Here is a 5,795-nt window from a genome sequence, read left to right as displayed (position 1 = left end):
TGCTATGCGGGCAGTGAATTTACAATGTTTTGATATATATATATATATATATATATATATATATATATATATATATATATATATATATATATATATATATATATATATATATATATAGCAAATACCAGCATCTCATATATGGTCAGTTCCCAAATATTAATATCTGCACATGTCTACAGCAAATTTAATTTTATTACCATGTTGTATATATCCCCATTTTCCAACTATTAATACCAGTGTACGCCTCTCCTTAATATCTGCATATATCAATATTTTCTAAACATAACCTTGCGCATATATTACCAACACACACAATAATAAGTCATATTTTCCTTATCCCAAAATATAAACATATTCGTATATTACATTTTCCTAAATAAAAACATCTGATTTTGGTAAATGGTAACATCTAAAACTGTCGCCATCTTTGAAACAGTAACATTTCCATTAATATTTCATAATTCAATACAAGACTTTGATTCGTCTCATTACTCACAGTTTTCGATCATGGTTTCCGTCTGCCTGTTGTCGCCATTTTGTTTTTTGACTAAAAACGTATTTAGATGTTTCGCCCCTTATTAATATGTAATTTGACATTAATTTTTATTACAAAACCTTCTTTATTTAATAATATTTAAAATAAGATAACATAAAGCCATTTTTGTCGCCTACGCAATATTTTTAATACACTTTTTTGTTTAATTTTGATTCATATCATTTACTTTTTAATTTTTTAATTTTTATTCTTTTTATATATATACACTCCAAATAAATATCATATATATATATGTGTGTGTGTGTGTTATTTATTTGTTTTTGTTTTGCGATACTTTTTGAATGAATTCAATTATTTATACGAAAGTGTATTTTTACCTAAATGCGAGTTGGAAATAGTTTTCCCTTTTAACCAATTTGGTACCCCCAAATGGGGAGCGGTATCTAGAGCAAATAGTTAATAAAACATGTTAAAAAATACTTTGAAAAAGAGTTTAAAATATATTTAATCTAAAAAGGAAACACTTGATAAGTGGATAGTCCTAAATCCGCGGAGTTTCGAAGAAATACTTTCCTTTTCATCAGAGGGTAAGAATTAGCAAAATGCGGGATCCGATTTTGCATACAAAAGTATTTGACGAAACTACAAGTAAATCAAAGATCTTACTTGATAATAAAAAGTGAAGCAGAGGGAATATGGTGGAGAAAAAGGTGATTTCGCGTGAATGGATAGTCAGATGAAAGGTAAGGTATCCAATGACGGTAAAATCCAAAAATGTAAGTCCAAGAAAGTTAATTTAATTTTCCATTCGCACATGTAAAATCCAAGAAAATCGCGTAATTGGAAGATGGTCCAAAATAATCCAAAAGGCCAAAATCCGTGGAATAATTCACAAATATGTACAAGGAAAAGGGGAAAAAATTCCAATAATAATAAAAGAAAAATAAGATATGCTTTTAACACGGCTGCCAAGAACAATATATATATATATATATATATATATATATATATATATATATATATATATATATATAATGGGTTAAGAAATTCCAACGAAAGAAAGATGTATATTTAAATAAGGGAGTAGTCACTAACAATGTGTATTTTTTAACATTATTTTATTATTCCGTGTCTTGGTTTTTCATTGAGAATTATGTTTGGATCATTGTAATAATGTTTTTAAGTCATTGAAATCGTTTTTACGCGCGTTTCAGACGTTCTGTGAAGCGTCCTCGTCAGAAATTATTTTCAAATGTGTTGGAGATTTAAAAATGGCATTTTTCGTAGTTCATTTGAAGTGTTTCCAAGGGGTGGAGGCTTGTAAGTGTTTATTATTCATTGGCATGTTCAATTTTTATTACTCTTTTATTGGGCTTGTCGAGGCCGCTGACCTGGCTGTAGTCACTCTCTCTTTCCGCTAGTGTTTTTTTCTTTTCCTTTAGGGTGGGGTAGGGTGTGTGTGTGTGCGTGTGTGTGTGTGTGTGTGTGTGTGTGTGTGTGTGTGTGTGTGTGCGCGTGCGTGCGTGCGTCTGTTTGCTTTTATTGGTTTGAGAATGTGTATACTGTTTTATAGTATTATGAGGTTATTTGCTTCCTAGGAAGGTGACTGTGATCCGAGGTCGTTACTAATGTGTATGTGTGAGGAGGGGGGACCAGCTCTTCTGAAATAAGGGTAGGGGTGCTTTCATTCTATTTTGATATTTATTTTTTGGATTCTTGGATTTTAGTATTGTGATTTTTCGTTTTAGTCTTTTCGGGTATTCCTTATATTATGTTTGTTGAGAAAGAGGGGTGTATTTAAAATATGTATAGGGGATTTTTTAATGTTTCTATTTATTTGTCTCCCCATGTGGGTATGGCCAGACCCAGGATCGGTTCCTAGTGTGGAGAAGATTTTGTTCCGCAGAAGGGGGGGGGGCAATTGGAGGGGGTATAGGTATGGGGAGATTATAGAAGGGATGATAGTTGTTTCAGTCATGAGGGGGTTCTCCTCCACTGACTGAGGAGGGAGCGAGGTGTTGGAACAGATATTATACTATGGTTCTAGGTGTTTCCTAGTGTTGTTGGTTTCGAGGTTAAGTAGGGTTGGTATTGTTCAGTGTGTTGTATTAGAGATAGGGGTGTTATGTCTGTGTGTGGTTGTATGCGCGCACGTGTGTGTGTTTTAATGTGTCGGTTCTGATTTATGTGTGGGTGTGTATATGTGCATGTGTATGGATGTGCATGCGAGTGTACCTTGCATTTCATGTTTTTGTGTGATGATATTAGGCTCTGTTTAGTTCAGGAGTGAATCTGGTGATGAAGTTTTTTTCCTGTGTAAGTAAATAAAAATAATTGTCTGCTTGGAAGATGGGCATTATTTTGAAGCTGTTTTCACTGCATGTGTGTACGTGTTTTGAAACATAGAGGTGTCTGTTATCTGCAATTTTGATGTTGCTCTTATGTAAGGCCACTCTATTGCTGAAACTTTTGGTGGCGCCTATGTAGGATTTGTTGCATGTTGTGCATCTTAGTGCATATACTACATTTCTGGAGGTGCAATTTAGATCCTTTTTTATTTTGAATGTTTGTGCTGGGTTTTTGAATGTGTATGTGTTACCTTTTATTATTATGTCACATACTCCACATCGCGGTTTGTTGCATTTTGTAACCCCTTTTGTAGCATGTGGGACGAGTTTTGAGGAAGTTAGGATGTGTTTTAAGTTTTTGGGTTGGCGTTTGCTTTTTATTATTTTTGTTGCTTTAAGTATGTTTGTCGTTCTGATTGAGGAGGATAAGGTTTTTTGTTATCTGTGTGAATAGTTCTGGGTTGTTTGTGTTGTGTGTAGAGACGTATGCTAAAATTTGTTCTTTGTTGTGTTCTTTTGGGGTTTTTAGTTGGTCTATTGGAATTTTTTCAGCCAGTTCAATACCTTTCTTTATTAGTGGTAGTGGATATCCTCTTTTCCGCAGTGTTATTTGTAGTTTATTCAGTCTAGTTGAACTACAAATAACACTGCGATGAAGCAACATTTCACATTAGTGGCACGGTCAACAGGCATAATTGCCGAATTTGGGGAACTGAAAACCCAAATGAAACTGTTGAACATAAAAGGAACTCTCTCAAAGTTAATGTGTGGTGTGCTTTGGGAATAAATCGAATCATAGGGTCATACTTTTTGAAGATCGTGTTATCAACAGTGACAGCTACTTAGATATGTTGCAGAATTACTTTATTCCGCAACTTGAACAATTAAACTTGAAAGATGATACAGTGTTTCAATAAGAAGGGGCTCCTTGTCACTTTGCTCGGTGTGTTAGACAGTTTCTAAATCAGGAATTTCCTAACAGATGGATCGAAAGGGGTGGACCATTTCATTGGCCTCCACGTTCACCAGATTTGATTCCATTAGATTTTTTTATGGGGACATGTGAAAACAATTGTGTATGCAACCAAACCTAGTTCATTGGAAGATTTGAAAGCTAGAATAACTAATGTGATTTCAGGCATTACTATAAATCATTTGGCAAATGTTTTTCGTGAACTGCAAAATCGTATTACCCTTTGTATCGCTAATGATGGAGGGCATGTGGAGAGTTAAATAAAATTTCAATAAAAGCTTAAAAAGTATAGATTTACTTCTTTCAAATCCATTTTACAGATTATTTCTATTGTAAATACAAATAAAGTCATAAATATTTTAAAGTGCACACGGGGTGTATGGCCACCATATATATATATATATATATATATATATATATATATATATATATATATATATATATATATATATCCATCTTCTAAGTATTAAAATCGATGTAGGTCTCTTCTTAATATCAATATTAATAATTCAAGATTAACAATTCATATCATAGCTCAAATATAGACATATTGCATTTTCACAAATATTAACATCCGTGTATTGTTGGGAATTTTCCAACTATACATGGTGACAAAATACTGTGATGTCGACAGGAAGTAAGGAACAAAAACACTAATGGAATATGTTATAAAAAAAATTGTATTTATAGTCAAGAGAGGAAAGGAAGAATGTTTCCTTGCTAAAACAGTCGTGTTTTGTGGAACTTATCTGTAAGATTCGGTCCTGTTAACGATGTATGCTTTCCGTGTCGTTTTGGCTGGGTTGAGGAAAAAAAAAAAGAAAACCTTGTGTTTTTCTGTGCTGGGGTTGTTGTCGAAAATCCTCACACGTGTCAGGTGTTAAAAATGACAGAGAGAGAGAGAGAGAGAGAGAGAGAGGAGAGAGAGAGTGAGAGAGAGATGACGGGACGGGAACGTGTTGTCTTTGAGGGCCAATTAAGCAAAAGAGGAAGGGAATTAGTAAAAACCGCTCCCGTGGGTGTTGGTGCGGGGATCTAAAAAGGAAACATATTATTGGATATTTTCATCCAAACACAGGTCACCAAGTTAATAACTCCTTAATAGTATATCAGATCTTTAAAATTTTTTGTCTATATGTCCATATCTCAAATAGTAGCATATTATATATTAACATTTATGTATATCTTCGTCAAAACAAATATTCTCACCAAATATTGACATTAGCATCTGCGTATATCATTACCTCGCATACATTAACATATTAGTATATTGCTAGTTCCCAAACACGCTGAATAGCATGATCCCTTAAACATAAAAATAGCCATAAATCAACTTCGGCTGTATGGGCTTTCGTAATTTGATTAGCCAACATGGCCGACTGATGCTGACATCACATAGTAATTTAAAATTTCGAAATGGGTTTATATGAACGAAATGCGTTTTAATGTTTTTGTTGCAAAAACTGTTAAAACTAATAAAATAAATAATATCAATTTTTTTGCGTTTTAAAATAATTATTTTGAAATAATACACTACACTTTCGTTTGTTATTTCATTTTATATCATTTCTGAAGTAAAAGAAAAGGAAGTTGCAACTATTTTTTTTAAATAAATGTTATTCTTAAAAAAAGCTTAAAATTAAAAATAATTACAATAATATTTCTTCAAAATTTTCATTTAAATTATACAAATGAACTAATCTCGTGATGAAGCCATTTCATAAAAACATGTAGTTACAACTCCTTTTTCGTGTGCTTTTTCGTTTTCTTTTATTCAAATTCAAAGTTAAATGTAAAAGATTTCGGTAAAAAATTGTCTGAAAAAGAGAGGACAAACAAGTCGGTTTTTTTGGGGGAGGTGCAATAAAATCTATTAAAACATATTTCGTCCTTATATTCGCATTTCGCAATTTTAAATTACTCCGTGACGTCAGTATCAGTCGGCCATATTGTCTAATCAACCTACGAAAGTCCATTT

This window comes from Euprymna scolopes, chromosome 26 (assembly GCF_053919585.1).
Source record: "Euprymna scolopes isolate OS-2025 chromosome 26, ASM5391958v1, whole genome shotgun sequence".
Taxonomy (NCBI): domain Eukaryota; kingdom Metazoa; phylum Mollusca; class Cephalopoda; order Sepiida; family Sepiolidae; genus Euprymna; species Euprymna scolopes.
The sequence above is the reverse complement of the archived record's forward strand: the minus strand, read 5'-3'. Positions refer to the sequence as shown.